The following is a 15336-nucleotide window of genomic DNA, read 5'->3' on the forward strand; positions in this document are numbered from 1 at the left end:
TAAGTTTGGTGTTTCTACACCAATAGGATGGTTGCATTTCTTGAGTACTTGGCTCAAGTTCACATTCATTGCCTCACACTGAGTTTGGTGTTGCTACACTTTACTCATGTAAGGTCCAAACCCCATGCAAACACATTAGCAACTCATTTATCTTGCATTATTTTGGCTTTAGTTTTGTTTAGTTTTTAATCTTGTTTGTTTTACTTAGATAAGCTTTCGCGTTACTCAATAGCTTTAGTCATGATTTTTCCTTAGTCCATCACCACTGTTTTTCTTTGTTGCTTGAGGATAAGTACTCATTCTAAATTTGGTGTTGGATGCTATGCTCTACATAGCCTAAAAGGATAATGAAGAGGAAGATAAGGAAGATGATAGCAATGAGAACTAAGGTTGTTGACTTCTATGTGTTTTTTTTTCTTTCTTTTTAATAATATTCATATGTTATCTTGTTCTATCCTATACAATGCATTTATCAGTCTTGTTAGTCAAGTACATATCATTACTTGTTCATCGTAACCCACAATTATAATTGTGCTTATTTCATAAAAGCAAGCAAAGATCATGTGCTAAGAAATAAACAAAAAGAAACAAGGTGTGAATATAGAGAGCATGGCAATATGAGTTTGGAAGGCCAAGCTAACTGAACTATTCAACACTTACTGAGCCAAATTGCTTGAGGCCTCAGTTTAGAGGACTATTATGGGATCCGTATCATTGAGAAAGCCTTGGAGAAGCAAAATCTAATGAATAAAAAAAAGGGGTGGAAGAGAAGCCAAAGGCTCTGGGCACCATTAACTAAGGAATTTAAAAGAAAAATAAGCTGAAAAAGCATCCGAGTTAAGTACCTGTAGTGCTTATGTATCAAGTAGTAATACTTGAAACGAAAGCACTTAGAGTCACGGCTAGACTTAAGGTGCAAAGCACCCCTCTCCCACCCCAAAGAAAGATAAAGCCAAAGGCTCTGAGCACCACTAATGGAAAATATCAAAAGAAAAATCAGCTCAAAGAGCCCCAATCAAGTGCTTGTGGTGCTTATGTATCAAGCGGTAATACTTGAAAACAAAGCACTTAGAGTCACGGCTAGGCTCAAGGTGCAAAGCACCCAACAAAAACAAAATGTTCAAAGAAAGAAAATAAGCTTGCTTCAAGGTGATGATTCAAGGAAGGATCACATAATCTAATCCGGATAGAGGTCTCGAAAGATTATAACCATTTGTATTGAATTGTGCATAAGTGAAATGGCTAACCAAAATCATTTGAATTGCTATCATTCACCCTTGCATTTTAAGCTTTAATATTTTGAAGATTATTCCATGATTCTTTGCTTACTTGAGGAGAAGCAAGAGCTTAAGTTTGGTGTTGTGATGCATGAGCATCTTAAGCACTTCTCTTGGGCATTTCTCATAGAAAATTCATGACTTTTGTTTGGTAATTATATGATTTTCAAGACTATTCTATTAGTACTTTGATTTCCTTGGTTTCTTGAATTTGTAGGGAAATTTTAGGAAAAGTGAAGCAAAGGCACAAGGAGTAACCAAGAATTGAAGACAAATGCAAAGAGAATTTGCCATGACCTTTTCAGACTCCAACGAGTGTAACTTGAGCTACAAATGTTCAAATAATGCAGTTCTAGAGGTATTATAAAGCCAACTTCTAGAACTTTCCAACGAGATATAATAAGCCATACTTTCTTTCTGGCATTATAGCGCTAAATGTCGTGACATTGACGTTTAGCACCAGTCCGCGAAGCAACTTTTGCGCCAAATGCCACGACTTCAAGTTTGGCACCAGTTCTTGCACCCAGGGTGGTCCCCACGTCCTCAAGAACGCAATCTCGTGTATTTAATTTATATTTGTATTTGATTTTTATTAGAAAAAGATATTATTTAGGTTTTTTAAATTTAAATTAAGAAGTTATCTTAACCACTCTCATTAAGATAAGATTAGTTTTATAATTTGAATTCGAATTTGAATTAGTAGAAATTTTAGTATAAATAAGTGAGATCACTCACAAAGAGGACTCTCTCTGGCCTCTGTCTCTCGCCTCTCACACTCTCCCCTCTTCTAAAATTTACAATTTTAATTTCTTAAGGATTATCTGAAGAACATGAGTTTCTAATTCTCCTCGGTTAATGTTAGGAGCTCTATTAATTCCATGGTTTAATACATAACTTTTTTACCTTTAATTTATGCAATTGACTACTTCTTAAGAAAAGGTTTTCGTTCTTCATCTTAAAGGGTTTGAATATGTTGGAAATCAATTCTTCTCTGATTTGAATTTTTTTAACTTCTTGAAAAAGTTGATTAATTGAATTAAGCTTGAAAATTGATTCTCATAATTCTTAAGTTTTGAAACTGGATTGATAAGTGACATAAAATCAACTAGGGGAGATTCTTACGAATTATGTAGTTTTATAAATCAGTGGAAGTTCTTCAACTCTTTTCTTAAATAATTGACTAAAGGATTAGCGATTAATTAGGTTAAAGAGAAATTAGATCACCAAGGGATTGGGGTTTAATTACTAATGATTTGCCATAAAAGTATCTTTGCATGATTAAGGAGGAAAGTGAAAAATATTAATTCAGAAGTTTTGACATCTCCAAAGCCTTAATTCTTTCAATCATATTATCTTTACGTTACTCATTGCCTTGACTTTATTTCATTGTGGTTTATGTTTAAACATTTTCAAAACCCAAAATTTGATTGTCTGACTAGAATAATCAATTAACTATTGCTTGATTAATCATTTAATCCTCGTGGGATCGATATTCACTCACCTAAGTTTATTACTTGATACGACCTAGTGCACTTGCCAGTGTTTTGCGGTTTTGCAAAAATCCGCGATCACCTATTGCCCCAAAATCTCAGTTGTGGCCTGTATAACAGCAACCATGTTTTCTAACGCATCCATAAAGTTCACCGGATTTTTGCCGATTAGTTTCGGTTCTATATTATCTCTCTCGCCTGCATCCACAAATTGTCATTCAGGTCCTGTTCACACCAAACAATTGATATCAAGGTAATCAGTCTCAATATCTCAAGTCTCGTGCTTCAAATTCCCAAAAGTATGCTCATGAACTTGCTATGTTTATCAAGAAGATATCCTAAATAACATATACACACAATCCAGAGTATGCTCAATGTAACACCCTTATTTTTAATACCTCATGAACGTACTAAAAGTTCAAGCGTTACTTACCTTTAATCCTTTAATTTAATATTATAATTATTTAATATTGAGCCTTCATGAATATAAACCGAATTCTTAGTTACGAATTCGAAAAGTTTTTACTTTAATTCACTTAATCACATAATTATATCCACATAATAATAAATACATACACTTATTCAAAACTTTCCAAATACAAGTCCTACCCCTCTAAAATCTCAAAATGACAGTTGACGAGGGGTAAAATCTCAACTAAACCAATAAACAGAAAATACAAAACATTTATATAAAGCTTGTAGATTAATCACGACTTCGCGCCAAAGCTTCCTGAACCTGTCACTAAAAAAAGAAAGTCTATAGGGGGTGAGAACATCGTCCTCGCAGGTTCTCAGTAGGGAAAGAAATACCATCAAAGCAAAGAAATATTTGCAAATAGAAAGAAATTCATGATTAAAATTGTTTATCCCTAAATAACCTTTTGAAAAAGTTTTGTGAAAAACTTACTTTGAAAGGTAGTAAAGAAATTCCTTTAATTTACAAATATTTAAGATGAATAGTTTAAAGAAATAAAAAGGACCAAAGAGGTGCCTAATGGCTTCCTACCCAACTTACATCGCTCACTTCTATTCAACCAATACATAAATTAGAATAATAAGGTAACACCTAGCCCATCTTACCTCAACCTTCATTACCACATACCAGAAACCACCCTCATCATGCCTCCACCAACTTGGGTCTCTCAGATAAACATACACATACAAGACAAACAAAGAAATCACAGCTACGATTCAGGTACAGCAAGTAAAACAAGTAGTAGATAAACATGGCTAAGCAATTAGGCAATCCTAAAACTTCAGCAGACAACAAAAATTCCAAGCCTAGAGCTATACTAATCCAAAACTGGGTAAAATACTCTACATACTTCACTATGTTCATGATCTAAATCTTAATCTCATCCCACACTCCACTCATTCTGTCTCTTTTCAATTCAATAGCACAAAATTATGGTATTGATTTCAATAATTGTAAATAGTAGATGCAAACACAAATAATAGGGTGCAGGCACATCAAGAACATTTATAACATATACAGCAAATAGCCATTAAGCAGATATATACAAGTAGGCAAACTAAAATAGTGCACACTCAAACAATTTCACATAAATACATATGATGCTTGCCTGTCCTACTGGCCATGAGCTCACGTGTCGATTATATTGCCAGAACTCGACACGTTTGGTAGCTAACACAGATATTATCTCTCTATCGTGCATCTCCGTGAGGAATATAATAATCTCGACTTTATCAAAAGTCGTCCAAAAAGGGCAGTGCACAGCCTTACACCTCTCATCGGAGGCAGCGCTATCCGGGATGCGTGTCCGGCCACCCTTACAACCAGAGAGAGCCATAAAACAAGTGGGATCAACCACCGACCTTGTTCTGGAATAACACGGCTCAGCGCAAGCAGGATTTACCACTGTCCTTTCCACGTCCTTGCCAAGAGTAACGTAAATCCATACGGAAGCAAGTTAAACCACTGACCTTGCCAGAATAAGTCTCAATTCAGTTCATAGTAAAATCTTTACTCAGTAATTACATTAGCTATAAACCTTCATTAATAATCATTCACTTTGATTCACAACCTCTTCCAAAACATTAATTTAGTCAAATCCATAGGTTCACACTCGTTTCCAAGCCTAAAAACTAGTTATCGGACCTAAATTAGGGGTTACGGAAGTTTACAAGCTTGCCGAGAAAGCCAAACAATTAAAAACAGAGTTTTATTGTGAAAACATGGCTTGCGCGTATGCACAACTTGAAAATATTTTGGGCGTACACACGAATATTCCCATCCATTCTGTTTCATGCATGTGCACCATTGTATGGGTGGGAGCATATACTAGAAATTTTGGTTTTCTGTAACATTTCAGATTTCAACTCTAAACCTCATTTTTCAAACATTCATAACTTCCTCTATAAAATTCCATTTCCCTCATCATTATATGGTTTTAAAGATCTTTCACCTAGATTTAATTTAAGACTAATTTCATTCAATCCAAACTTCGAGTGCCAAGTTATGGCCCATCGAAATTGGTCAAAAATCGGTTTTTACCAAATTTCGCACAATTTTTCAATCTCACCAATTTTTAATCGAACTCAATTCCAAACCATACCAAAACCTTTTTTAATCATACTCAACATGCATTTATCAATTTCTACCCCCTTTCTAACCATTTTAACACCTAATCAACTAATAATCAACAATTCAACAATCTAATCAATCCTAAAATCAACACTTACCTCCACTTATCATGCGGGGGATTCCTCACCCCCATCATGGATTTCGGCCCAGTATACACATCAATCACATTTATTTACAATCAAACCATAACTTCATATTCAAATTCAATTCACACATATACATTTATACTACCCAATAACCATTCTACTCACAATTCACAACAACAACCAAATTTCATTCAAATCCGATTCTAGGAGGTAATTAACCTAGGCATTCACATAATTTTACATAATGCCTACTCGAAACTAAAATTCGTACCTCTTAGACGACGGTTCCTCTAACACTATGATTTCTTCTGAGCCATACCAAGGCTATCCTGGAATCCAATTCCATACCAAAATGTACCTAGCTAGTTCTACTTCTCCCCAAATTCAATCCAAACAAGTTCTATTCCATCTAATCATATAATTTACATGATTCAACTTAGGTTCTTCACATAAAATGGAAAAATTTGGAGAAATTGAAATTCCTTACCTTGTTACACAACCTTGGGTTGAAACTCTATTAGAACTTAAGGTTGAACCTCCCCTAAACATAAAAAATTCAAGATTTCCTCAAAACCTAAACCAAAAATACAAAATTGAATAGAAGGAAGAACTGGGTAAGAAATTTTGAGTTTCTTACTACTTTATTTAGATAGAATCGAAGAGGATTCGGAGATAAACGCATGGCCATAAATGGCTCCTCAATCGGTGCTTTGGATTGAAAGTTATGAGCAAAAGAAGAAGATGATGAATTGTATTTTCCAAGTGTTTCTCTTCTTCTCTTCACTCTTGATGCTGAAGTGTTTTGTTTTGGATATAATAGAAAGAGTGGAGCTGATGTGTTGTTGGGTAGGGGGTGTAAGTGACTGGGCCTTGGGCCCAAGTAAGGCCCGATTCACTTGTTTTAGTCCGTTTCACCCAATTTTGGACAAAAATATTTAAGATTAGTATTTTAATTCACATCTTAATTATTTTTAGCTCTCCCAAGTATAAATTTAAGTTATTAACCTTCTTCACTCATAAATAATTTTTTATTTATAATTTAAGATAAATCTAAAAAAATATTTTACACTGTAGTGTATTAAAATTAAATACATATTATTTTCATAACTTTTATTAAAATGATCGATATAATTTAGGGTGATTTGTATAACAGAGATACTCCTTTAACTTTATACTATGAGTTTATTCAGTCTTTCTCTTATTTTATCTCTCATATAATTTTATAAAAATAAGTTTAAAATAATTATTATAAAAAGTCAAACCTAATTAATTTAAATTATATTATTTATGAACTTTTAACCTTTAAATTTAATATTTATTTATTTTATTTTTCTATATTATATATATAAAAACAACTACATATTGGTTAAAAACACTAGTTTACAACGTCAATTCTCTTTTGAATTTTTTTTCATATTCTAAAGTTATGAAAAAATGTTGGTGATCGAAAAACTATTCTGTCTTAAAGTACATCTCTTTAAAGTCATGGTAAGAATCTTCAAACAAAGTGACAAGATGGGTTAGTCTGGATGGATAGTTATCATAACCTTTGGCCTTTTAAGAAACAACCAAATTAAAAAGGTAGAAAAAAGTCTTAGTGAAAAGGAGAAGGTTGAGGAGAGAACACACGAGTTCAAAGGCTCAGATGATAGCCAACTATTAAGGTACAGTTGAGAAGAGGCACTACCACACTGCTTGAAAACATCTTGCTGGAACTCAAAAAAAGGAATCTAGATTCCTAATCGGGTGAACACAGTATCATACATCTATAGCCAGTCTGGATATGTACCATATTTATATTTTATAGCTAACACGCTCCTGTGGGGAACATATAACTTGTAATGACCCGTTACCTCATCAAAATCCTACGCTAACATTATTTTGGTTCTCTAAATACTTCACACTGACTTGGGATGACATCTTCAATACCCCCTCGGATATCCAAGAGTAGTTAAAAATAAATTCATCAAGGAACACAAATCCCTAACTTGATGATGCTTGTATGCTCGGGGGTACTGGTGTGCGAAATCGTGATCATTCCATTCCTTAGTAACAGCGCTAAAAACTCAATACGCACGTTCATGATCTTATATCTATTTCACAACTTCGTACAAATAACCAGCAAGTGCACTGGGTCGTCCAAGTAATAAACCTTACGTGAGTAAGGGTTGATCCCACGGAGATTATCGGCTTGAAGCAAGCTATGGTCACCTTGTAAATCTCAGTCAGGCGAATTAAATTGTATTAAGAAATTATAGTGGATGAAAATAAATAAAATATAAAATAGGATAGTGGTACTTATGTAATTCATTGGTGAGAATTTCAGATAAGCGTATAGAGATGCTTTCGTTCCTCTGATCTCTGCTTTCCTGCTGTCTTCATCCAATCAATCCTACTCCTTTCCATGGCAAGCTTTATGTAGGGCATCACCGTTGTCAATGGCTACTTCCCATCCTCTCTGTGAAAATGGTCCGATGCGCTGTCACTGTATGGCTAATCATCTGGAGGTTCTCGATCATACTGGAATAGGATTCACCCTCCTTTTGCGTCTGTCATTACGCCCAGTACTCACGAGTTTGAAGTTCGTCACAGCCATCCCTTCCCGGATCCTACTTGGAATACCACAGACAAGGTTTAGATTTTTTGGATCTCAGGAATGGCCATCCATAGGTTCTAACTTATACCACGAAGACACTAATAACTCGGACTCGGTCCCCTGTATTAGATATCCAAGAGATATCCATTCAGTCTAAGGTAGAACGGAAGTGGTTGTCAGGCACGCATTCATAAGTTGAGAATAATGATGACTGTCACGATCATCACATCCATCATATTGAAGTATGAATGAATATCTTAGAAGCAGAATAAGTTGAATTGAATAGAGAAACAGTAGTACTTTGCATTAATCTTTGAGGAACAGCAGAGCTCCACACCTTAATCTATGGTGTGTAGAAACTCTACCGTTGAAAAATACATAAGTGAAAGGTTCAGGCATGGCCGAATGGCCAGCCCCCATGATCTAAGAACTAAACGTCCCAAGATGTCTAATACAATAGTAAAAAGTCCTATTTATACTAAACTAGTTACTAGGGTTTACAGAATTGAGTAAATGATGTAGAAATCCACTTCCGGGGCCCACTTGGTGTGTGCTTGGGTTGAGCATTGAGCTTTACACGTGTAGAGGCTTCTCTTAGAGTTGAACTCTACTTTGCAACCTGTTTCTGGCGTTTGACTCCAGAATGCAGCATGGAACTGGCGTTGAACGCCAGTTTACGTCGTCAATCCTTATTCAAAGTATGGACTATTATATATTGCTGGAAAGCCCTAAATGTCTACCTTCCAACGCAATTGGAAGCGCGTCATTTGAAATTCTGTAGCTCCAGAAAATCTACTTTGAGTGCAGGGAGGTCAGAATCCAACAGCATCTGCAGTCCTTCTTCAACCTCTGAATCTGACTTTTGCTCAAGTCCCTCAATTTCAGCCAGAAATTACCTGAAATCACAGAAAAACACACAAACTCATATTAAAGTCCAGAAATGTGAATTTTAATTAAAAACTAATAAAAATATGCTAAAAACTAACTAAATCTTACTGAAAACTATGTAAAAATAATGCCAAAAAGCGTATAAATTATCCCTCATCACAACACCAAACTTAAATTGTTGCTTGTCCCCAAGCAAATGAAAATCAAATAGGATAAAAAGAAGAGAATATACTATAAATTCCAAACTATCAATGAAACTTAGCTCCAATTAAATGAGCGGGACTAGTAGCTTTTTGACTCTTGAATAGTTTTGGCATCTCACTTCCTCCATTGAAGTTCAGAATGATTGGCATCTATAGGAACTCATAATTCAGATAGTGTTATTGATTCTCCTAGTTCAGTATGTTGATTCTTGAACACAGCTACTTTATAAGTCTTGGCCGTGGCCCTAAGTACTTTGTTTTCCAGTATTACCACTGGATACATAAATGCCACAGACACATAACTGGGTGAACCTTTTCAGATTGTGACTCAGCTTTGCTAAAGTCCCCAATTAGAGGTGTCCAGGGTTCTTAAGCACACTCTTCTTTTGCTTTGGACCTTGACTTTAACCGCTCAGTCTCAAGTTTTCACTTGACACCTTCACGCCACAAGCACATGGTTAGGGACAGCTTGGTTTAGCCGCTTAGGCCAGGATTTTATTCTTTTAGGCCCTCCTATCCACTGATGCTCAAAGCCTTGGATCCTTTTTATTACCCTTACCTTTTGGTTTTAAGGGTTACTGGCTTTTTGCTCTTGCCTCTTGGTTTTAAGAGCTTTTGGCTTTTTCTGCTTGTTTTTTTTCTTTTTTTTTCTATATTTTTTTCTATATTTTTTTTTCGCCATTTTTTTTCGCAAGCTTCTATATTCACTGCTTTTTCTTGCTTCAAGAATCATTTTTATGATTTTTCAGATTATCAAATAACATTTCTCCTGTTTATCATTCTTTCAAGAGCCAACATATTTAACAATCTTAAACAACAACTTCAAAAGACATATGCACTGTTCAAGCATTCATTCAGAAAACAAAAAGTATTGTCACCACATCAAAATAATTAAACTAGTTTCAAGGATGAATTCGAAACCATGTACTTCTTGTTCTTTTGTTTTTAAAACATTTTTCATTTAAGAGAGGTGATGGATTCATATTCACTACTTTAAGGCATAGACACTTAGATACTAATGATCATGTAATAAGACACAAACATAAATAAAAATTTAACATAAAAGATGAAAAACAAAAAATTTAAGAACAAGGAATGAGTCCACGTTAGTGATGGTGGCATTTTCTCCTTGAGGAACCAATGATATCCTTGAGCTCTTCTATGTCTCTTCCTTGTCTTTGTTCCTCCTCCCTCATTACTCTTTAATCTTTTCTAAGTTCATGAAGGATGATGGAGTGCTCTTGATGTTCCACCCTTAGTTGCTCCCAATAATTGTGTGGAGGAAAATGTATCCCCTGAGGTATCTCAGGGATCTCTTGATTTGCAGTCAAATGTTCTACCACTGAGCTATAGACCCTTGAGATGAATCTCTCCATCTCCTATGACTTGGAGGTGGAAGCTTTTGTCTTTCCTTTCCTCTTTCTAGAGGTTTCTCTGGCCTTAGGTGCCATCAATGGTTATGAAAAAATAAAAAAAGCTATGCTTTTACCACACCAAACTTAGAATGTTGCTCGCCCTCGAGCAAAAGAAGAAAGAATAGAAGAAGAAGAAGAAGATATGGATGTGAGTGGTGAAGAGGTGATGGGGAAGAGATTGAGGTGATATAGGATTATGAGGAGGGAAGGTGAGTGGAGGTATGTAGGGATCCTGTGGGGTCCACAGATCCTGAGATGATCCTGTGGGGTCCACAGATCCTGAGGTGTCAAGGATTTACATCCCTGCACTAATTAGGCATGCAAAATGCCCTTGCATGCATTTCTGGCGTTTAAACGCCGAAGTGATGCCTGTTCTGGGCGTTCAACGCCCATGTGCAGCATGTTTCTGGCATTGAACGCCAGCTTCATGCTTGTTTCTGGCGTTCAGCGCCAGCTCCATGCTCTGTTCTGGCGTTGAACGCCAGCCAGATGCTCCTTACTGGCGTTTAAACGCCAGTAAGCCCTTCCTCCAGGGTGTTCTGTTTTCAATGCTGTTTTTCATTCTGTTTTTGATTTTTTGTATTTATTTTGTGACTCCATATGATCATGAACCTAATAAAACATGAAAGAACAATAAAAATAAAAATAAAATTAGATGAATAAAAATTGGGTTGCCTCCCAACAAGCGCTTCTTTAATGTCAATAGCTTGACAGTGGGCTCTCATGGAGCCACACAGGTGATCAGGTCAATTTTATAGACTCCCAACAGCAAACTTAGAGTTTGGATATGGGAGTTCAACACCAAACTTAGAGTTTGGCTGAGGCCTCCCAACACCAAACTTAGAGTTTGACTGTGGTGGCATTAGTTGACTCTGTACTGAGATAAGCTTTTCATGCTTCCTCTCCATGGTTACAGAAGGAGATCCTTGAGTTTTAAACACAAGGTTGTCCTCATTCAGTTGAAGGACCAACTCTCCTCTGTCCACATCAATCACAGCTCTTGCTGTGGCTAGGAAGGGTCTTCCAAGGATGCTGGATTCATTCTCATCCTTTCCAGTGTCTAGGATTATGAAATCAGCAGGGATGTAAAGGCCTTCAACCTTTACTAACACGTCCTCTACTAGTCCATAAGCCTATTTTCTTGAGTTGTCTGTCATCTCTAATGAGATTCTGGCAGCTTGCACCTCAAAGATTCCCAGTTTCTCCATTACAGAGAGTGGCATGAGGTTTATTCCTGACCCAAGGTCACATAGAGCCTTCTCAAAGGCCATGGTGCCTATGGTACAAGGTATTAAGAACTTTCCAGGATCCTGTTTCTTCTGAGGCAATGTTAGTTGATCCAGATCACTCAGTTCATTGGTGAGCAAGGGAGGTTCATCTTCCCAAGTCTCATTACCAAATAATTTGGCATTCAGCTTCATGATTGCACCAAGGTACTTGGTAACTTGCTCTTCAGTAACATCCTCATTCTTTTCAGAAGAAGAATACTCATCAGAGCTCATGAAGGGCATAAGGAGGTTCAATGGAATCTCTATGGTCTCTAGATGAGCCTCAGATTCCTTTGGTTCCTCAGAGGGAAACTCCTTGTTGATCACTGGACGTCTCAGGAGGTCTTCCTCACTGGGATTCACGTCCTCTTCCTCCCTTGTAGGTTCGGCCATGATGATCAATTCAATGGCCTTGCACTCTTCTTTTGGGTTTTCTTCTGTATTGCTTGGGAGAGTACTAGGAGGAGTTTCAGTGACCCTTTTACTCAGCTGGCCCACTTGTGCCTCCAAATTTCTAATGGAGGACCTTGTTTCATTCATGAAAATCAGAGTGGCCTTAGATAGATCAGAGACTAAATTTGCTAAGCTAGATGAATTCTGCTCAGAATTATCTGTCTGTTGCTGAGTGGATGATGGAAAAGGGTTACTATTGTTAAACTTGTTTCTTCTACCATTATTAAATCCTTCTTGAGGCTTTTGTTGATCCTTCCATGAGAGATTTGAGTGATTTCTCCATTAGGGATTATAGGTGTTTCCATAGGGTTCACCCATGTAATTCACCTCTGCTATTGCAGGGTTCTCAGGATCATAAGCTTCTTCCTCAGAAGATACCTCTTGAGTACTGTTGGATGCAGCTTGCATTCCATTCAGACTCTGAGAAATCATATTGACTTATTGAGTCAATATTTTATTCTGAGCCAATATGGCATTCAGAGTATCAATTTCAAGAACTCCCTTCTTCTGAGGCGTCCCATTATTCACAGGATTCCTCTCAGAAGTGTACATAAACTGGTTATTAGCAACCATGTCAATGAGTTCTTGAGCTTCTGCAGGAATTTTCTTTAGGTGAATGGATCCACCTGCAGAATGGTCCAGTGACATCTTTGATAGCTCAGACAGACCATCATAGAATATATCCAAGATGGTCCATTCTGAAAGCATGTCAGAAAGACACCTTTTGGTCAGCTCCTTGTATCTCTCCCAAGCTTCATAGAGGGATTCACCTTCTTTCTATCTGAAGGTTTAAACATCCACTCTAAGCTTACTCAGCTTTTGAGGAGGAAAAAACTTGGCTAAGAAAGCCGTGACCAGCTTATCCCAAGAGTTCAGGCTATCTTTGGGTTGAGAGTCCAACCACACTCTAGCTCTGTCTCTCACAGCAAACGGGAAAAGCATAAGTCTGTAGACCTCGGGATCAACCCCATTGGTCTTAACAGTATCACAGATCTGCAAGAATTGAGTTAAGAACTGAAAAGGATCTTCAGATGGAAGTCTATGAAACTTGCAGTTCTGCTGCATCAGAGAAACTAATTGAGGTTTTAGCTCAAAGTTGTTTGCTCCAATGGCAGGGATGGAGATGCTTCTTCCATGTAAATTGGAATTAGGTGCAGTAAAGTCACCAAGCATCCTCCTTGCATTATTATTATTTTCGGCTTCCATCTCCTTTTCCTATTCGAAAATTCCTGTAAGGTTGTCTCTGGATTGTTGTATTTTAGCTTTTCTTATTTTCCTTTTTAGAGTCCTTTCAGGTTCAGGATCTGCTTCAACAAGAATGTTCTTGTCCTTGCTCCTGCTCATATGACAAAGAAGGGAATAACAAAGAAAATATGGAATCCTCTATGTCACAGTATAGAGATTCCTTTGTGTGAGTAGAGAAGAAAAGAATGTAATGTAAAGAAGAGAAGAGGAAAAAACTCGAACACAGAGTGGGAGGTGGTGTTCGAATTTTTGGGTGAAAGAGAAGTGTTAGTAGATGAATAAATAAATAGAAGGAGATGAGAGGTGAGAGAATTCGAAAAATAAAAATTAAAATTTAAAGTTAAATTTCGAAAATAGAAATAAAAAAATTTTAAAATTAAACTTATAATTCAAAAATTAAAAATTGAAATTAAATTAAATTTAAAATAATTAGTTAATCAAAATGAAATTTTGAAAAAGAGGGAGTTATTTTCGAAAATTTATGAGAGATTGAATTAGTTAGGTAGTTTTGAAAAAGATATGATTGAAACAAAAAGATAAGATTGATTGAAAAAGATTTGAAAATCAATTTTAAAAAGATAAGATGTTAGGAAAGAAGTTAGAAAAGATTTTGAAATTGAATTTGAAAAAGATATGATTGAAATAAAAAAAAAGGGATATGATTGAAACAAAAAGATATGATTGATTGAAACTTATTTTGAAAAAGATTTGAAAAAGAAATTTGAAAAGATTTGATTTTTAAAATTAAAGTTGATTACTTGACTAACAAGAAACAAAAAGATATGATTTTAAAAATTAAAGATTAATCTTTTCTTAAAAGGCAAGTAACAACTTGAAATTTTTCAATCAATCATATTAAATGTTAGTATTAATTTCGAAAATCATGGAATAAAGATAAGAAAAGGATTTTTGAAAATTAATTTTAAAAAATTTCGAAATTATTAAGGAAAATTTGAAAAAGATTTGATTTTTTTGAAAAAGTTTTGAAAAAGATAGGATTTTTAAATTGAAAATTTGATTTGACTCATAAGAAACAACTAGATTATTTTAAAAAAATTTGAAAAAGTCAATCCAAATTTTCGAAATTTTAAGAGAGAAAAAGGGTAAGATATATTTTTTTTTTATTTTTGAATTTTTAATGATGAAAGAGAAAAACACAAAATTGACTCAATGCATGAAAATTTTTGGATCAAAACATGTGATGCATGCAAGAACACAATGAATGTCAAAATGAACACCAAGAACACTTTGAAGATCAAGATGAACATCAAGACTTATTTTTAAAAATTTTTAAGAAAAGAAAAATATGCAAGACACCAAACTTAGAAATTTTCAATAATTAGACACTAACAAATTAAAAATGCATATGAAAAACACGAAAAGACACAAAACAGGAAAATATGAAGATCAAACAAGAAGACTTACCAAGAACAACTTGAAGATCATGAAGAACACTATGAATGTATGAATTTTCGAAAATTTTTAGAAAAATAAAAGTATGCAATTGACACCAAACTTAAAAATTGACTCAAGACTCAAACAAACAACATAAAATATTTTTGATTTTTATGATTTTATGATTTTTTTTTGGATTTTTGTATATAATTTTTTTTCAAAAACATATAGGAAAAAGGAAGTAATGAATTCAAAGTCCTCAATCAAGAATCCAGGAATCATACCAGGTTAGTCTAAAGCTTGATGGCCAGCCAAACTTCAGCATACCATTTTGAAACTTTAGAATTCACTCTTAAAAATTTTAAAATAATTTTCGAAAACAAATGGAAAAAATTTTTTTTGAAATATTTTTGAA

At 35.2% G+C, this 15336-nt stretch overlaps 1 non-coding gene across 1 annotated transcript; it reads left to right on the forward strand.

Moving 5' to 3' along the window:
* The first annotated feature begins 12983 nt into the window (after positions 1 to 12983).
* LOC148571116 (small nucleolar RNA R71) lies at positions 12984 to 13091 on the forward strand. Its single transcript, XR_015908021.1, has one exon. It is a non-coding gene; the product is annotated as a small nucleolar RNA R71 (small nucleolar RNA).
* Positions 13092 to 15336: the final 2245 nt, after the last annotated feature.

This window comes from Arachis ipaensis, chromosome B3 (genome assembly GCF_059453495.1).
Source record: "Arachis ipaensis isolate K30076 ecotype BB chromosome B3, ASM5945349v1, whole genome shotgun sequence".
In the NCBI taxonomy this organism is placed as follows: domain Eukaryota; kingdom Viridiplantae; phylum Streptophyta; class Magnoliopsida; order Fabales; family Fabaceae; genus Arachis; species Arachis ipaensis.